The 20,913-nt window shown below is 38.7% G+C and overlaps 1 protein-coding gene across 8 annotated transcripts in view; it reads right to left on the minus strand.

Annotated features, from left to right (window-relative positions):
• The window catches only part of OTUD7A (OTU deubiquitinase 7A), a 135,881-nt gene that overhangs the window by 63,082 nt on the left and 51,886 nt on the right, over positions 1 to 20,913 (minus strand). For 5 of the 8 annotated variants that reach the window (XM_054214809.1, XM_054214811.1, XM_054214804.1 and 2 more), the window contains one exon: positions 4,211 to 4,342. The exons of 1 other annotated variant lie outside the window; for it this stretch is intronic. The gene's annotated coding sequence lies outside the window, so the exon portion shown is untranslated. Of the gene's footprint in view, positions 1 to 4,206; positions 4,343 to 7,092; positions 7,344 to 20,913 lie in introns of all 8 variants that reach the window. 2 more of the 8 variants (XM_054214806.1, XM_054214805.1) reach the window with 2 other exon arrangements.

Consider the following 20,913-nt stretch of genomic DNA (forward strand, 5'->3'; position numbering starts at 1 on the left):
TCCCTGTCAACTAGACTGCTATTATTTTTTGGCAGGAAAGGAAAAAGTAATAGTTTTTACAGGGATAAGAATAACCGTTAAAATATTAGACCCCAAATTCTAACAGAAATACCAGTTCAAGATACCAAACACTGAAGAAAAATGGAAGAATTCCCAAAGAGCTAAGCAAAGTACATGCAATGAGAAAATTTCATTGACGTTTTATAAAATTGTAACAGCATGGTGTAAACTGTAAGTGTACGTTGAGTCACATTCATTTAAAGCACTTCTATACAAATCATTGTAGCAGCAGTTCAAAAACCCACAGAACCATGCACTTAGTTTTAAGCACATGAAGAAATCCCACCCAAATCAGAGATAAGAAGCCCATGCTGCTTCAGCGCACCAGGCAGCACCACGGACTAATTGTGACTGACCCGAACCACTTCGGCCTTAGCACTTCTCCAAGAATTTTAAAAGTCCCAAGTATCCTAGGAGAGGATTGAAGAGTTTCTTTCTTTTGTTTTTATTGCCCCCTAGTAATTAAACTAGCCCTGTTCTGCCCCAGCCTGCATCACTACCATTCAGTCCCAGTTTCTACCTGGATTCCACAGCTGGGGCCCAGCGGAACTGCTCTCTGCAACTCCGGCAGTATCGCCAACTGCTGGAAGACAATTGTAGCCATTCACTTGTAGAAGCAATACAGCTTGTGACATGATCATTTTTCCTTTGTTTGCCATAGTACTTAGCATTATCCTTGGTCTTTAGAGCCTTTTCTGCAATTTTGACTTACAAAAAAAAACCCCCAAAACTTTCAAAAACCAAAACTTCTCTTACACAACAGGGGGACAGCTGGGGGTAGAAGTGTTCTGCTGACAGACCACAGCATAGTCATTTAAGAAAGTGGAGACAGGGTATTTTTTGCTAACTGTAAGATTTGCTTACTGATCTGAAATGTACTTTTTCCTCTCAGATTCACATGGAATAGCATAAATCAATTCTTTTTCATCTTAGGCTGTGCTCAGAGAATGACAGTTGAAGATAAGAAGAACATTTTATTTCTATTAGTTAGTAAGGTGCAGAAGACAGGTCTACTAGTAATATCAATGCCCCATACATAAATGCAAATATAAAAAAAAACAAGCAAAAAAACCCCAACAACAAAAAAACCCCATTCCACGGTCTTAAATTAGCACCTCAATAAACTGCACAGGCATGTTCCAACACACTACTATCTGGCTTGTAATTTATCTTTATTTTGCACTAGGATGACATCTTGCTGGTACCATCTATCAGAGTTAAATTTTTTGGTATGGATGACCAGAGCTGTCCTGTCACCTTATCTTCTTTTGAAGCATTAGAACATATTTAGGCTTGAGAACCTTGCAAATCCTGGCCTTCCATGTTTCACTTGTAACTGCTGACCCCCTTCAGCCAGAAAATACCACTTAGGATCACGCACTAGCGAAAGAGATGCAGAAGTATGGAAGATAACACTGTCTTAACACTTCAAAGTTGTCTGATGCACTTTAATCTAGCATGTTTCATCAAGACTAATGATTCTGCTACATCATCACAACGGTCCTCTCTCACTGACAGTACAGGGTTTAGAAACTTGAGGAAGTTGCTGGATGGATAGGACAATAACTACCTAACAAAAGGTAACACACACTAGGCCAGATGGCAAAGTGGGGTATTTATATGTTATTTATAAAACATGGACTCTCAAACACACGTAAGATAGCACGACAACATTTAGTGACCAGCACAGTTGTGGGCCATCTACCTTCCCAAGTATAAAACATCAGAGTTACAAGAACAAAAGGCGAAGAAGAAGAAAGAAGAAAAATAAAAGCTCCCCATCAGGCGTAATTACTAAGGTTTTGTCTACACAATGGAACTCAGGAAAATTAACCCAAATTAATTTAACTGGATTTGTCCGTGTCCATTAAATTCCTCTGCAAACACTTCTATCTGGGAATAAAATGTGGCCTTAATTTGGTCTAGCTTCGAAGTGAATTAAACTAAATTCACTGAAGGCACTTCAATTATGAATGGGAGAGCACGCACAGAGACTTGGGGGGATTTAAGCTGCCCTCTTTATATTACTACATTTAGTTGACTTGCATCAAATTTCCTCAGTATCCTGTGTAGACAAGCCCTGAACTGATACATCAGACACAGAATTGAAAAAATAGAGAATGAGGGAAGCTACGCTGGAGAATCCTCAGTCAACACACTAAACCCCTGGGGGAACCACTGAAGAAGAGCTATTATCCAAGAGAAGAGAATTGTTTAACTATTTTAAGTTCAGTTCTAGGAAGAATACCACCAAAGTTCAGAGACCAACTGAGAAGCATTTTAAAAATGCAGATATGCTGCAGAGGTGCTATTTATTTAAAACATCTACTATTTGATTTTTTATTTGAATTATTTTAAGCTAGAACTATCGATAGAGAACACTACTAAATCATCTTTTGAGGCGATTTAATTAAGAATTAGAGGTTATAACCTATTATTAGAGGCTAAGACAAAAGAAAGTAGAAGAGAAAAACTGAAAAGATCACACTGCGTTTAAGAGCTATGGCACACTCCCACTGGAGAAACATTATGGAAAGCTAGAGACACTTGAAAACACCCAAGCCCACATAAAACGTTCTGAAACATCCACAGTCACCAATAACAATCGAGGTGTCCCCCACTCGCACCCCACCGCTGACAGCAGCCCAGCGAAAAGCATGGCACCAGCCGTGCCTCGAACACGTGCGCAGGGGGGTTCGTTCGTCTGCCCAGATGTTCTGCTAGAGCATTTTTACAACTGCATTTTCATGGAGCCTCAGAGTGTTTTTGTAACACTATTGTTCTTACTCAAGAATTATTACATTCTCAGAGGGGAAAATGTCACAAATAAAGTAGAAGCCCACAGAAATAGGGGTCCAGAACTGAGACACAGTGCCAAGCAGGAGACAGAGCCTTTCCAGGTAAGGATCCTCTACATCCCTTCATCAATATTTTTTCCAGATAAAACCCCACCATTGCTATACTCTTTTTGCTTTCATACAGGACAACAGTTATAAAGAATGAACGTAAGGCAATTAAAGTGTTTCCCTCCTTTTATTCACAAGGGCCCTCAGAGCATGTTAATTGTGTTCTGGCAGAAAGCAGCACTGCAAGAGATAAATGTAACGCTACTGATAAAATTCATTTTCTCTAAACAAAGATCTTTGTTTTAAATCAAATTTAAGTATCAATTATTCTCTTATCTGGGAGAGTGATAAAGACATAGGTAGTATTATACTGTACTGGAAATATAACAATTAGAGTTTCAAATGTTTCTCTGAGGCCTCTTATTAAATGCAGAGTTTCATTAAGTAACGTGCATCTCTTCCACTAGAATATATTGCTATGGAAGAAACATAAACAAGCTAGATCGTTTTTCCTCATTCAGAATTTTTTCCTTATTTTTTCCCCTCATTTTCCTCGTTTATAGATTTTTTTCTGACGCTGCAAGAAGATAGTTTCCAAATATTGCACAAATTCCTCCAAACACCATCCTTCTTTCAAATAAAGAAGGTATGCTGGCCAAAACTCTACTCTTAACACAGTTTTCTCTCACAAAAATATATATCATATACTCCCCGTGCATAAAATTTACTTCAGTACATTAAAAGCAAGATGTCTGAGTAACCGTTATTGGATAAATATAACGTGGAGTTTCATTCATTTTTTCAAGTTTGCGTTGTGTTAAAAATGAAACACCTGAGCCTGCAGGCCCCATGACAAACACGCAGCTCAGCCACCAACACAGCAAAGACCAGCTTAACCACTTGCCGTTTCTTACGTTTCCAGTTATTTAGCCCCCTATTTCGACACTGCGGATTCTAAATTTCATTGTCATAGCAACAGGAGCCTACGTCTTCATTTACAATGCAGATAATCTTGCTGATCGCACTATTCCTGCGCAGCCCCATAGCTTCTGGTTTGCCCCCTATGGGGGTCAGCTTTGGCTGGAGCCAGCGGGTGGGACGCCCTGGTGTCCAGCGGTGGGAGGTGCCATGGCCCCCGCTCTGCCCCGTCCTCCTATGCTTTCCTTTCAGAACAAACAGCCACTGCTGGAGAGCCAGACTGCTAAGGTTAGTTCTCCTGCTAAGGCTGCTTATTCTTGAGCTGTAAGTAGATACTCAGCTGATTAAAGCTGCCTCTAAGCAAGTTTTTAATTCGACTTACTTACAACAGACTTTAAAGAAGAGTTCCTTGAGCATGTGTCAGATGGGTGTTATGCTGCTGGCTTTTGCTGAGGAAAAGAATCCATTTTTGCCACAGTAGAAGGTATGAATAAGCAAAATTTTGTCCCCTGAGAAATCTGGAAAAAGAAGAAGTAGTATTTTAATCATTGTACTTACTCTATGCTATTTGAATAATAATAATAAGGGGCAAAAATCAACTTTACCTTTGACCTTAGGAGACTAATGGATGCTACTCTCAGTGCAGCTAAATTACCATATACAACAATTTGCATTAAGAAGATTACTTAGGCACAACCCAGGCAATTAAGAAAGAAAATATGAATTATGAATGTACAAAAATATCCTTATGGCTATCCTACATGAAAATGGTAATTCAGGCTTAAAAATTCTTCTAACAGTTCTCTCTCTTAAGATTCATCAAATACACCTTTGGAAGTTTTTCTTCTCAGAAGCTATCGAAATCTAAGGCAATGAACTAATGAAGAGTTAACCAGGAGAAGACTCAATTAGGATAGCCCTTTTCTTTCATGGAAAAAAGGGACAAACACATGAAGAAAGAAGGAACACTGCTTTATTTCATGGGTTTTATTTATTTTTAAAAGAAACAGCATTTCTCTTCATATATAATCTACTCCTATCTCTTAAGTCTAAGTCCTGCTGCTTGCAAACACATAGTCCAATTACTATAAGCTTCACATTATTATTTTAAAAGGTAGTTAGAATCAGTTTTACTGTTTCTGTTTTTTTAATCCATTCAAAAAACTGAAAACACTTGTAACTGAGCCCAGCTTTATCAGACCCAGGATTTAACAGATACCTGCCCAAACCCCGTTCATCATGGAAAACATTCCTTCCAATAATAGTTTTAAACCAGGCAGAAACATAACAAGGTCCCCATTTTTATGGATTTGTGAGAACTCTGATAGGAAAACAGAACATTATATTATTTCTCATTAATTCCTAGAATACATATGGAAATAACCAAATCTCAGTTAATAATAGCCCTCATGCAAAACATGCCAGTTGTCTGTATAACAACTCAACTGTAACATGAAGGGTTTGTGAGCTAATATATAGTATTTTATAAGATTCCTAGCTTTTTTTTTTCTCTTCACCATGATATATTTTCATGCAAGAATCGTACATCTGACCAAAGAATTATCTTCAATCCTTTGTTGGAACTTACTTTTGAATGAACCACATCACAAAAATCCTCGTACAGGAGTAGATTATTTTAAAGTTCAGAATAACATAAAAAGAATAATTTCATACACTGCAAAGGAAATACAAGCAGCAGTCAAACCACATCTGCCTATGACCCTCATCATTATCACTCTCACAGAACTTTAAAAAAAAAAAAACAAACTGTAAAACCCTCATCAACTTACAGAAGTAACTTTTAATAGCTCTAACACTTTCAAAGATACTTCAACTGCAAGGGATAGAAATAACATCAAGCGTGAATAAGCCTCAACATGTCCATGAATACCATGTTAACAAACTGAAATAGCTACACTACGGAACTCCTGTTAGCTGTGGGGAAATAACTAAAGACTCTGTTATGCAGCCTTCAAAATCAAATGACAGTATTTCTGCTAAGGAGACATATCTTTTAGCACTGCCCAGGAAATAAACAAGCATTAAATGTATATCCCTTTTCTCAGCTACGTATTAACAAACAACGATTGAAATATTTTTATAGTTTTGTTCAATGCATCAGCTGCAGAGAAAAATAAACCCTTTCCATCCAAAACTCAACCTGCTTCTTCAGTCGAAAGAGGACTTAATGTATGTGCTTCCAGTACATTCTTTTTTTTTTTTTAGTAAATCACAATGTACCACGTAAACTATGCTAAACATTATTCCATTTAGTTTGCTGTCGTAAATAAGTGATCTGAAAGATTACCATGGATACTATATTTTTAGGGCACCAGCAAATGCATGTAGCTCAGCCCTTTTTGGCATCTCTCTCACACACACAGCAGCTTCAAGAACTTATTTAGTGTTCTGGGTGTTTGGGAGCTTTTTTATAGTTTTTATCTGGTTTACTGAAGACTAACTTGATAGTACAGTATGCAAAACCTCAAGCTTGTACATAACTTGCAGAGAGGTTTACAGCAGTTACTGCTATCCCTGCCAATAATTTCTTCAGTCACTGTGAAATGCAAGTTCTTCCACACAAACGGCTGTACACCTGACTAGTGTATGGGAGATACACTAAGGCTAAATTCAGATCTTAAGAACTTGATTTTGTTATTATGAATAGTCCTTCTGAAGGAGCCTTGTCCCTTCTCTTCACCCCCTGAACACAGTGTAAGCTCAGGCTAAGGTTAGCTGCTGCAAATACCCAGTTCAAGATCAACCTTGAGAATCTTGTGTTCCCCTAAACAGTGGGACAATGAACTGAAGAATGCTCCCCATACGACCACAACTTGGTGCATGACAAATTATACAGAGATGTAAATATATAGCATAAAATTAACATTAGGTATCAAAAGATTAACGTGCAGAGTAATGTCAGCTGCAATTCCTTTATAATTCTGGGGACAAATCTTGCATTTATCTTTTTACATTTGCATGGTCCCTGCAATACTTTCGATGTGAAGTTAGCAAAGAAAATGAGGAAACACAGATTAAAGATGCTACATATATATTTCAAAAACAAAGAACTTGAGAGCAAACAGGTCTCTTGAGAGTAAGAAGGAGTCTTAGGAAAATCAGCTGAGGCCAGATGCCAGAGTAGTTCTTCATTAAGAATGAATATTCACAGTAACTTTCTCAGTTGTTCCCTATTTTTGTCTGACCTTTCAAAGTAAACACTGATAAGGAGCTGAAGAAGCTTCCTCTACTCAGTTTTTAGAAGTACCTCAATTCTCTCCCGAGACTGTCATGCAATCCTCATCCTGAACTCCAAAGGGATCCCATTTTCCACCTCCACTTCTGACACAGGACTGAAATAGCTCCTACAATCTCTCCAGCAGCTTGGGACCAGCCGCACAGCACTGAGAGCCTTCTCTGATGATGTTCTGTGGAACCTGGACCAGCATCTCCCCACAACATCTCAAGTGTGTGCTCACTTCCATGGTTTTTGTTTCATGCATGCAGCCTGAAGTAGTTCTAGGACAAGACAAAAGCATTATCTTGTATAACATCAGCTTTGTGCTTAGTTTCTGTTAAGACCAGGCTTCTTCAGTGCATTCTACATTCAGAACGAGCCCTTACCTACGGTTACATTGCGCAGCGGTTCTTTGCAAAGAATTCATTTAGCTCAAGCAACATATGAAGGAAGAACTGTCTCTAATAATAAGCAAGCAGTAACATTTAAGAAGTAATAACAGGATCACCTGAAGGAAGAGGTTTTTATGTTAAAGATGGCCACTATCAGTATGTAGGTCCTCTTAAAGAGAAGTGAAAAGCATCGAAGAAATTATTAGCTATGGCTAGTGGCTCTGCTGTGTCCTACAGATGTCCGTGTTGAACGCTGTTGGGGGAGGCTGTGACGTTTGACACACAGCATCGGTCCAGAGCTCACCTACAGAAGGTCTAGGACTGGCTGATGTTCCGTATTCTTGCAGGCACCTTTCACAGTTACATTATTCCCCAGAGTAAAGCAACACTTTGATGATCTAACTTTTTAATGACCCATTCTTGGAGCACGGTCTGAAGTGCTAGCACAAACAGACTTTCTCTTTGTACTGAACCTTCATCACGTGAAACCTCTTTGTAACCACTGTATGAGAAACATCTATCGCTTTATCTATTTCCTAAATCTCTACAGCCTGTCACAAGTTACTGATGAAGGAAAAGACTTGTCCTCTAGCTAGAGGAATTCTTATTTACCCTGACCAGCGGTTCTGCCACGTGAGCACATTTTTCCCCTCCTTGGCTTATGCTAGTTTGACTCAGAAAACGGGTGCAGTGGATTTAGCTGACAGGGACATGAAGGCAGAAGCTTAAAGGACATCAAAAGTGTTAGCATTATGAGCTTTTTATAAATAGTTTTACAGATACAATTCTCCAAGCATCCTTCATCTTCTTGTACACAAAGATGAAAGAAAGGTTTGAATGCTTACTTGTATGTCAAGTGCACTATCAACACATTAAGAGTTCAGTATAGTCTTTTAAAAAGGACTCTTCAGCATATTCATGCCTTGAGGTAGGCAATTCAGCTGCTATTTTAAAAATAAGGCTTGACTATCTGTTACTCTTCACTTCGCATTGCTCCTCACATCAAGGGAAAACACAAAATGGTGATTTTTTCCACATTCCCCTTAAAAATACTGATCCCACCAATTGGTTCATCCAACAGCTGCAGTGACAGACTGATGGGAAAGCTCCCTCTCTTGCAAGTACTCTAAAAATAATGGCAGAATTGAACTTCTGAGATTCAGATTATGTACAAAAAGCAAGTGCTTAGATGTATATAATGTAGAAAGGATAGCAAGTCACTAGCTTGCCAGGCATTCATATAACATGCTGGAATTCCACAGTAAGCACATCAGCTCAGTGTAGACAGCAGCTAGATAAGCTGCAGGAGGAAAGAGCTCACATGCTATTCAGCAAAGCAGAACTGGTAATTTCCCCCAACCCTGTGACTGCCATCCTCATTTCTGTGAAACATGAAGTTCCTCAGTTATTGCATTTAGTTTGGAAAACTAAACCAAAAAGAATAGAAGGCTTATTTCTTTTTCTTACAGAAAACTATGCTTTAACATCATCTCCAAGATTTTTAGAACTAGAGAAGCAAAGGAGAAAATAAAGGTATGAGACATGGAATCTGGAATGATTCATTTCACAACATTCTGAAGATGAATAATTTAAGTATTGCAACCATGTGTTTCATTTAAACTACGTAAGTAATTGACAGTCTGTGAAGAACCCATTAGAAAAACTGAAACCCATGCATCAGACAGATCTAGAGAGAAAGCACTCCTCCTCCCATTCGAGTAGTACGGAGCAACATATCACAGATGCAGCATTAAAGGCCATTGAACAACTCCATAGCGATGCTGGCAACTGAGCAGCCACAGCTTTGTCATGTAGCTGGGTCAGAACCTCAGACTTGAACAACTCCTCAGCTTGGGGTGCCAAGCTGTAGGATCATGCAGTGAAGGTCATGCGTCACATTTCATACTGAGAGAGAACTGAAATATGACTATAATCACTTATAACGGCCACTAACCTGTTTTAAGTACTCTGAAGACACTCATTTCTACAGTCACTACAGCAAGATTAAAGCACAATTCTTCTAAATCACATTCAATTGTTGGAATCTTTGCCTATGTTAAAAATCTGCAAGTTAGTATCAGGGTTAGGGAAAAACACCATGTTTTTTTCAATCATGGGTTATTTCTAAAACTTTCTGCCAGGGTAGGGGAGGACAGGAAGGTGTAAGCACATTATTTTCAATGCCAACTCAACAGATCACTTTTCATGGTGGAAAGGGGAAAACGTGGCAAGTTTTTTTTCAACTGTCTAAGCAGAAAAGTACCAACTCTGAATTAAGTCCTGAAGAAATTGCTGAGAGACATCCTACTGCAGTTGACAAGGTCTCTCTTTTGAGTCCTAGAGAAAGAAATAATAGATATCTGTACAGAGTGAGGAGCGACATCTGAGAACATTTTGCAATAGGCCGAACACCTCAGGTTGGTCTGCATGAGAGACTTCTATTGATACACAATGTGTTTCTTAAAGAGGAGGGGGGATTTCTCCGTGACTAACAACCACATGCAGCTACAGCTGCACTGGATAAAAAGTGTGCCTGATGGTATAAATTAATTTGTTTGGAGGAGTGCTCTAATTGAAAGAATCAAATCAGGGTTGACCTACAGAAGGTGGGTTTGCGAAGCTACCTCTGACAGCAAACTCCAAGCAGAGGCAAAGCTTCAGATTGACTGATTCTGGCCGGTTTTTTTCAGCTATAAGTGCTGTTGTGGAACCAGTCTTGCCAGAAGGAGGGACTGGAGTCCCCCCTGCCAGGCCATCTCACGCCATACATCTGGGGTTACTTCCATGTCGCTGATTTGACTATGACCTGTTCTAAAACTGACTGAAACTCACCCCATTGGGGTGTGGCAGCCCCTGAGGATGTTGGCAGTATTAGTCCAGTTCAGATGAGGAGCAAACATTAATTTATATGCTGCTGTGAATTACCAGTATAGAAGTGATTAGAGAAGACAAGACATATGCTAATTATATTTTTCAAAACTAGTCAGAGAGAGACCTCTCACACTCCAATTAGAGGTATCCTGGGGGGACGAAGAGGTGAAAACTATTTTCTTCAGTGAAATAACAAAACAACGAGTTTGGTCATTTGTGCCTTTGTCCTGGCTTATCAAAGAGTTGGGGTTTTTTGGTTTGGTTTTTTTGGGGTTTTTTTGTTTATTTTTTTTTTGTCAAATGACAACACAAAACATGCAGATCGTTTTTAAAAATAAAGGCAAAAGTAGTACTGTACTATTTCTTTGCAGTTTTCTTGGAATCTTTTCTGGTTTGTGTGACAACTCCTTTTCAGATTTATGTTTATGCATATTAGCAAACTTTAACTTTTTCAAACAAAATGTCTAGTGTGAAATTATTTGGTATTAAGTTCATCAAAACTTAAAGAAGATATAAGGTGCCCTAAGCAGCAAGAAAATCCCTTCTTCATTTAGTCAAATCAATTTGGTAACAATCTGTACATTTTCTCTCATCACAAATAAGCTATAGCTACCCCTACAGTTGTAAAAATTTATAATCTATATGATTTTATCATTTATAATTATAAAGTTATATATAATCTATAATTTTTATCTATAATTATAAACTTATAGTTTTTCCTATAATTCAGGCAGTAATAATAATTAGCAGGCACTAGGCTCAAGGAAGAGAACTGGAAGCTGACAAATCAAGGAAAGTGTTATAAGGAAACACACAGAAGAATTGTACACACACAAAAAAGCATTAGCAACAAACAGATATTTGAAGTTTGATGTTAAAATAGTGCAGTCTGATTTTTTGAGAGCTTTTGATCAGTTCTGACCAACTTCAACAGGATTAATGGATATTCAGCTTCTCCAAGAAATAGACCATTAGTTCTAATTGCCACTGTCGTCATCATCTATTATTACGTTCTATGAAAAGCAGGACACAGTCGGAGTTAAATATCAGTGTGCAAAACAGGAAATCTAGAAAGCCAGAAAAAAAAATGGAAATTGCTACTGATTGCAAAATAAGCCTGGGGGTGGGGGAATAAAATCCTTCACCACACTGAATATTAATGTCTGCAGGCAACAACTAAAGAATAATAACGGTGCCTGGGTTTTTTTAAATGACACACCAAATTCACCTATGAAGACAGCCTCTGTAAACTAGATGAAGAACCATCTCTTCTGAAACAAGATGCTCATCATAGACTACTAGACAGGAAAAAGAGGGGAAAATACAAAAGGTTTTGTATTCTCCTTGAGTCTTAGTTGACAAACGCGATGACAACATCACTCTAGGGAATTAGAACATGTTTTGCAGAGCTTACTGCAAGCTTCAGCACATAAATATCTTTCAGTTCAATCTACTACAGAAGGAATTATGTATTTTTTTAAACATCTCAAACATGGATTTCAGAAATACCTGTATTTTTCTCTGATTTTTATAAAAATAAAAGCACTGGAAGTAGACAGATCCATAAAACAAAAATTCCTTGAACCTATCCAAAGTGACATGCTCTTTCACACAATTAATTTTTTTGTCTTTATTTTAAAGACGCAATGATCAGCTGCTTTGCTGCTGATCTGAAGCTAAATGCATAGTAAAGCTGACTGGGAGTCGTTGCTGATTATTTTTAGAAAATATGTATCATCACTTTGGACAATGCACACTGTCAATTTATTAGAAATTTTTCAAAGCAGCATGGCAGAAAATTGCTCCTCCTGACTAGCAGATCTGCTTATTAGCCAGAAAAGCAAGGATGAAAGAAAGAATCCTGATGTTGGTTCAAAATAAAAAGATCCGGAGGTGAAGCAGGAATTGATTTCAACAGTGATCTATAATTTCAGTTAGGTGTTATATGAAACACAAACGGCTAGGGGAGGGAATGAGAGAGAATCTATTATTTGATGCAGGGAGCTGGTCCCACAACAACAGATCTCCCAGTTCAGTTTTGCAGAAACCTATTTGAAAAAGTATGTTTTTATTGCTTATGTCAGTTACTTTCCACTAAATCAGTCAGTTTGCCAGACAGTGAATACGTGCAATATTTGCTCATTTGAGTCAGCTTTTCTCTTATTTACATGTGTTTTGAAAAACCTCTTGCTTTACAGTTTGCTGAACCAGTCAATTAACCAGCCGTACTCTCCATTTCATGACAGAGACAATGAGGTAATTTCTTGGAGCTGCAGTTGGTAGACATTAAAAAACAAACCATCTATGGGGAGTTCATAATACTTTAAAATGTATGAAGGTAGAAGCTGAACTTTATCTAGTTGATAATAATTTGTTTTTTCAAGCACTAGCATCAAAGTAAAAGCGGTGGTGTCAGGAAAAGAAGGTAGTCACTCCCGTCAACTAGTCAAATATTTAAACTTGGATCTGAACTAAGCTCATGCCACCAGTATTTGTGTTTTAATTAATATACAAATGGAACTGGTTATATGCAACATAATGTATGCAACTCAAACTACACAGCAGCTACTAGTTTCTTACGTATAACATCAATATTTTCTATGACAATGATCTCTAAAACTAGGGGTTTTAACTAAAGGAAGAAAAAACACCACTTTCACAAATAGATTTAATCCAAAAGAGATTTAGCTGCAAAGAACATCTCAGGCAACTTCAAACAGTCCTGAACCTGACCTGTGATTTTTTATTTTTTTTTAAACACAGCTTTATGTGACTGACTATGTACTCCACATATACAAATCCACATCTGCTTGATTAAATTAGACTGTCAGTCTCCTCAAGTAAAGCCATAGCCAAAAGGCCCAAAATTATGTAAACAGCCTCCAGCAGAAGGTTGAAAACGTGGCTCTGTATTTTCTCTATAACTCAAATGATAGAATTAAAAGCTGAGTAGCATGCCCTCAACCAGAAAGACATTCAGAGAACTTACATTACAATTGCCATTGCTACTTACAGAGAAGCAGTAAACTTTCCCATAATGCTTTACCTCTTGAAAGTCAGACACTTTATGGAACATCACCCCAGTTGGTGTCACCATCGAAAGCTGACCTTGGAAGTCTTCCTGTCCTATCAGTCCTTGCCCAAAGCACAAGAAGAATTTACTCAGTGACAGATTTCCTTACATTGTTCTCTATTCTTTCCATGAACTAATCTGTCCATTAAACAATACTCAGATGAAGACGCATGCATCTGTGGAAGCCAAGACTTCAGCAAGGGCCTTTTTTTCCATAGGGAGACAAAAAATTAAGGATTAGTATAGCTGAAGCGCGTTAAGTTTCTTACTGGAGAACCTGGCTGAGTAAAGAACCTGAACTGCTAGAATTATATCATTTTGGCTTCCTGACATGGAAAAGCAGTAACTAAGTAATGTTCGTAATGAAACGACTGCAGGTAGGTCAACAGGCTCACCTTACCTTGGCTGAGCGCAGGAAAAATGCAGAGTATGTATTGCTCTAGAGAGTGCGAAGTGGGGTGAGGAAAAGCAGGGAGGAAAGGCAGCCATTTCTCTTCTCCTGCATCTATACTCCAAGCAGTCTGAAAAAATACTGAGATCTTTTTCAGCGACCCTGCTTACTTTATGTAGAGGCGTAAAGATGAAATTTGGTGTTTAGTTTTTACAGCACTTTTGCTCTCACTTCTAAGCTTGGCAACTTTCTCCTGGACGTGACTAAGCTGACTATAAAACCAACCAGCACTAACAAGCATAAGCGTGATAAGCAACATACAGTCCTGTGACCTCCTGGATTTACAAATAGCTCCAACATTTTCAGAAACAGGAGGCACCTCTCAACGCTGCAGATGCCAATCCCTTCAGTTATGTCTGGACCCATCCATCTATCTTTAGTTAATAACAGCACACAAATACCAGCATGCTTGGAGGCACAGTTGACATCTCTGAATTCACAGAATCAATAAATTAATTCCACATGTAAAAATCTTATTTGAAAAATCCTGTCAGCTTTGCAGGAAACTGTTCTGTGAGCAGCAGAAAGAATGAAGCCTCATTTTCTTTGGATTTCTGTCCTTTAATGCCTAAACTTCTGCAGCCATCAGCACACCCCAGAGTCAGTCCAGAACCATGTGTGCACTAGACTGCCCAGACAACTGCTGTCCAACAGCGCAGAAAACAGTATGCATCTAGTTTGTCTTTCTTCTCCACCAGCCACAGACTTTCACAAATTTTTTAAGAATTTTATGAACTTTGACAATTCTAACTATTTTTCAAATTGTACAATGGTTTCAGGGGAACTGGGAAGAACGATACACAGATGGATGGGCATAAGTCTCATTAGAGAGGCTGTTAGAAAAGAATTCCCCTTTCCATGACACTTGATATCGGTTCAGGACCGCGTGCCTGTGAGTTTGCTAGCATGACATTATCCAGTGATGTCTGAGCTCAGAACTTCATTTCCAGCTCAGCATAACACCAATTAGTAGATCCTAATGACAGAGTTGAAGGTTTACCCATTTAATCGGCCTTTCTTCTTACCAAGAGATGGAGAAAACACAGTGCAAGAATTTCAGAACCCCTAGTCTGTAGCCAACAAGTCAATCCGCAAATGGAGATGTGAAGTTCTCCCTGGACAGTTAATAGATGTAGACAGGCTCTACTAAAGTGTTCTAGCTGTGCTTTGGAGTCTCCATTAACTATTTTGGGAGTCTAGGTTCTTAATTCCAGGAAGATGGTTAAAGTCACATCATATAAATACTCTGTTATATATATTACTTAAAAATTGCAATCAGTTTTCCAACGTTGGATGAATCCAGACATTACAAGAAATAGCAGTGTAATATTTAAGTATCTGTACCAACAATTAAATACTAAATATACATATATTCATGTTTCCTTATACTTCAGGACAGGGAGATATTTAGGGTTTTATTCCTGTGCAGCAGAAGTAATTTTATCACATACCTTTCTTTGAAGAAGCTGACCGTTATACCTATTTATCAGTAACTGCAAGAGAAATGGAAGATTTTGTCTCACTGGTCCAAGAACATGGCCTGGAAATTAAGAGGCACAGTGCATTTCAATTTTCACTATAACACTGTTTATCAAACCAATTTAATCACTTATAATCCCTTTTTTTAATTGCTGGGCTTTTAGAAGCTGATTTTTTTGGGAGAAGAAAGCTATTTTGCATACAGCTCTGCTTAGCTCCAGCTTTCAAATAAACGTCATCTGCATAAATACTAGAATGTGTTATGCCCTTATTTCTTTCTAATGAATAAGACTTAAAATAACAGAAAAATACACGGCACACTGGGAATTCCCCCCGTGCCTGTCCTTCCTATACTGCAAAAGATTTCATACAACAAATAAAGTAAGTAGACAGTCATCGACTTCGTTATTTTTATGGCTCTCATGAGTGGTCCCAACCTCAGCAACTTACAGAGCATCCCTGTTTCACAAGAAGTATAGTAGATAAGTCAGATGGCATTCAAGAACACACAAGCATCCCTTAGTAGTGTTAAGGTCCTGCCATTTCCTACGACAAAATCTGTTCTTGAGAACCAGGGGTAGTGACTAGCATGGCTTAACCCTGTAAGAGATACAGAGAAGAGACAACTGGCTTCCTCTTGGGTGGCATCTCCCCTTTTCATCATCACAAGAATCAGCAGTTTATTTAACAAACTGTCTCGCTCCATCATAGTATCGAGCAATTCAGCAGATGCTTTCACAATCAGTGAAAAAAAATTATTGAAACGATTTCTTTGTATGTATTAAAATATCTGTTAACAACCACCACTCAAAAGAGTGCAAATCTTTCTTAATTTCTGCATAAAGATCATTCCCTCACAAAATAAACTACGTCACCATAAGAATTTATCTAATTACTTAGGCAACCTTTCAACCAAAATGTTTTAATAAGACATCCTTTTAATCCCTGCCTGTTTAATAAGACATATAAGACATTTCTTAGTTTATTACACCACCAGTGCACAATTCATTTCTATGATACAGCAACAATAAATAACTTAAGAACACAAATGAAACAGCCAAACCTCATAGCCTCCAGTGAAACGATATATGGAACATAATTACATGTGGTACACATTCTGCAAAGGATGTTGACTCAGTCCCAAATTTAGCAAAACATGACCAGGAAATAAATGTCTGGAACTGAAACGCAGTGTGTTTTTGACCCTTTTCAGTCTAGAAATCTACTGTTTGCCAAATGTCATTTCAGCTTAAAAGTGTATTAAAGATCCTCTAGTCCTCTGTAAAGAATGAACAGCTCCACAAAGAGATTTTTTTTAGAATCTTACTGGTCTAATTTACACTGAAACTTACTTTAGTTACTCAAAAGCATTTTAATCTCTCTAGATGAAGTTTCCACAGATTTTTAACACCCATGTGAAACCAGTGTCAGCTTTTCATGCTTGAAATATATGGAGGTAGTTCAAGAAGAAATATGAGAGATGATTTACTCGGAAAGGAGTTACTTCTGTCTTCTCTACGTATCCACTGGCTTCTTCCTTTAGCTATGCAAACAGTACCAACTTCTCCACCCATATGCTCTCTGCCCTTATATACATTAATAAAACTGAGAGATCAGGTAACGATAGTTTTTGGGTAATTTTACTGACGTTCTTTTTGTCTTCACAAGAGAGGCAATTCAAAACTACATTAATTTACTTATAAGTATATGAATCTGAATGAACTTAGGTTGGGCTATAGTTTGGTTTTGCAATGCTAAAAATTTATTACAGAGCCCATGCAGCACCTGGAAAAGATGACATATTTAGGTTTATACATTGGAAATTTGGAGTTTCTAATCACCTTATCTAAAATGGTAATACTTCAAGAGAGACAAAGATCATATTTTCATCAAGTAGCCACCGTCTACCAGCTTAGCCTGTAGACACTATGCCAATGTGCACATCATATTATTAACAGTAAAAACAATGGAACAGAAATTCTCGTGGACTTCATGCTAAATAATTATAAAAGGAGCATTTAAGTACTATAGAAGTATTTATACTGCATGAAAGGTTTAAACTGTATCTTTCTACTGCTCTATATTGATTATTTTCATGTTACAATACGTTAAGGCCTTCTTGGATTTCTTTTTAGAGTGACAGACTCTTGCTCTAAACTGAAGCAGTCAGTATTTTTTCCTTAAAAATACATCCTGATTGTTGGACTGTCCAGTGAGAACACTTTATTTTTTTTTTTTTACAAGCATACATTTAATTCTTTTCATCCAGGCCTAGAACTACCTACCTTGGAAAACACACAGCTTTACTGTCAAAAAGGAATCTTCAAGACAAACAAAAATTTCCTGGAATTCCATGAGAACCTACCTTGGACAGAATTGACCAAGACATTAATTTTTTTTGGATACACTGGCCTGAAAAGCTGTGTGAAGTCTGTGCCTCACAGACATGACTTCTTTCAGTGGAGAAAAACATGATTTATAAAGTTTGTAAAAAAGAGGATGAACCTCATTTCTCACTGTGGAATAGGGCCTAGAAGTATTTTACTCCTGGCAGTTAGCAAAAATATTTTCATTTCATGAGGACTGAGTAAAAAATTAGTCTAGTTCACACTGTTAAAATAATTAATGAAACCTGTAAAGGCATATACCAGAGGTAAAGAGCACGAACTAAAACGTTTATGTTTTCTACATTTGAAAAAGCAAAGCTACATGTTTGCACTCACTGACAATACGTACCTCATACAACAATATTGTTGTTACAATGTAACAAAATTGTCTCATAATAGACAGTTATTAAAACAACAAATCAACCTAGCAATTAAATCTCAAAATGACAGAGCATTGCCTGTAATTAAAACACACTTGTACATCAACCCACGTTAGGCCAAGCAGCCTGAGTATCCTAATACAGCAGTTAGTCTTTATTAATTGTATCTTAATGAGGATTCCTAAGACAAATTCAATATTGAAATTCAAACAGACTACAATCAAACAGTACATAGTCTTAAATTAGCTGAAAATTAGCAGTAACTGCCAAATGATGAATTCAAGAGTAAGCTGCCTGTAGTGACAGGTAATGTGTCCTAGTTCTTTGCAAAACCAAATGCCACTGCTCTATAATAAGCCAACATACTTCTGTAAAAATACTGCCACAGCAATAGCCAAGATGACACCTAAATAAAACGGAATAACATTTCTGTCTTATCACTCTGACTACAAGTTATATTAACTGCATCAGAAAACTAAAAGTGAGATCTGTTTTCTGTTGATAACCACCTTCTCATTACAGGAAAGTTCTGGGATCTAAGCAGTTTCCTAAAAAACCTGTAAGCGGTAGTTTGCTGCGCTTGGGGTGTTGCCATCACCAGCCCTGCGAGAGACAACAGACGTCTGATGAAGATGTGTAAAACAAACTAGAAGTTATCAGAATTCTGTGCAGAGGACGAGCCCAGAGCAGGCGCTGGGGGGAGGGTGAGAGACACTTGGACTTATTTACAAACAGGAAAACGCCCTTTCCAAAGCAGACATTGAGCTTAGTAGGAAACATAGAATCGTTTGGGTTGGAAGGGCCTTTAAAGGCCATCTAGTCCAACCTCCCCAGCCATAAGCAGGGACACCTTCAACTAAATCAGGTTGCTCAGAGCCCCGTCCAATGTGACCCGGAATGTTTCCAGGGATGGGGCATCTACCATCTCTCTAGGCAACCTGGGCCAGTGTCTCACCACCCTCAGCGTAAAAAAATTCTTCCTTTTATCTAGTCTAAATCCTCTCTCTTTTAGTTTAAAGCCATTACCCCTTGTCATATTGCAACAGGCCCTGCTAAAAACTTTGTCCCCATCTTTGCTGTGTGCCCCCTTTAGGTACTGAAAGGTCACAATAAGGTCTCCCCCGAGCCTCCTCTTCTCCAGGCTGAACAACCCCAACTCTATCAGCGTGTCCTCATAGCAGAGGTGCTCCCACCCTCTGATCAGCTTCGTGGCCCTCCTCAGCACTCGTTCCAACAGGTCCATGTCCTTCTTATGTTGGGGGCCTCAGAGCCGGATGCAGCACTGCAGGGGAGTCTCAGAGTAGAGTAGAGGGGCAGAATCACCTCCCTCAACCTGCTGGCCATGCTGCTGGGGATGTAGCCCAGGATATAGTTGGCTTTCTGGGTTGCCAGTGCAGAATGCCAGCTCATTTCCAGATTTTCATCCACCAATATCCCCAAGTCCTTCTCGGCAGGGCTGCTCTCCATCCCTTCATCCCCCAGCCTGTATTGATACCAGGGGTTACCCCAACCTAGGTGCAGGACACTGTACTTGGCTTTGTTGAACCTCAGGAGGTTCATATGGGCCCACTTCTCAAGCCTGTCCAGGTCCCTCTGGTTGGCATCCCATCCCTCAGATGTGTCAACCGCACCACTCAGCTTGGTGTCATCCACAAACTTGCTGAGGGTGCACTCAATCCCACTGTGTCATTGATGAAGATATTTAACAGTAGTGGTCCCAGTACGGGCCCCTGAGGGACACCACTCATCACCAATCTCCATCTGGACATTGAGCCACTGACCACTACCCCTCTGGATGCAACTATCTAACCAATTCCACATCAAACGAACAGTCCACCCATCAAATCCATCTCTCTTCGGTTTAGAGAGAAGGATGTTGTGGGGGACCATGTCAAAAGCCTTACAGAATTCCAGATAGAAGACATCTGTAGCTCTTCCAGGAACTGAAGGGCTTACACAGCACAAGGTGCTGGCTTCAAGCCAGCAACACCACAGCATCTGTGACTTTAACCTTTAGCCATCTAAGCCAGGGTTTTCTTTTCCAAGTCATGCATCAGGGGGGACACAGAGAAATAAATTCTGTAAAGTTGGCAAAATTAATATTCAAGACAGATCAATTTTTGCAAGAAACTACTAAATGCTTAGAAGTGAATTTTGCCATCACAAGATGTTTAGATTGGCAATGTAAGGCGGAATAACAGAACATTTCTTTTCCTCTTTTTTCCTCAGATCTGCAGGTTCCCTGGTCTACTCTAATTTCCTGCTCTTCTAGTCCTTGAAAGGCAAAATCTAACAAAAGTATACTGTACAATTAGATACTTCAGATGCATAGATGAGACACATCAGATAGACTTGGTTTAGATTAGATACATAACAGCTAATAGCACATAGAGTGATAACTGGTATTACCTGAAATCAAGGTTGGAGAAGGTAAACCACGTGAGCCATGCGATGTTATGACTCCTGAGAACCAAGTTTAGAAATTTTTTTCAGTTAAATCAGGCCCAAAATGTGGAAAGATTAGAGTCTAACCTGTCTTATGCAGGCACTGCTTATCTCTATTTGACCACTGTCACTAGCAAGAGACTGGAATTGGCTGGAGGCACTGCCCCAAATAAAATAATCACTTTTAAAAGATTAAAGAAGCCATTAACGGGGATTGACTTTGCCCCAGCAGAACAGAGCAATGCAATCTGTTCAGCGCTGGTGATCTGGCAAGGACAAATAAAATTAGTCTGACACCCGAGTAGAAAGACAGGGACTTGTGGATGCTGAGTGCAGCGTCCAGACTCACAAGGGCTTTTGAAGCGACAATGGT

Source organism: Rissa tridactyla, chromosome 9, assembly GCF_028500815.1.
Source record: "Rissa tridactyla isolate bRisTri1 chromosome 9, bRisTri1.patW.cur.20221130, whole genome shotgun sequence".
NCBI lineage: Eukaryota > Metazoa > Chordata > Aves > Charadriiformes > Laridae > Rissa > Rissa tridactyla.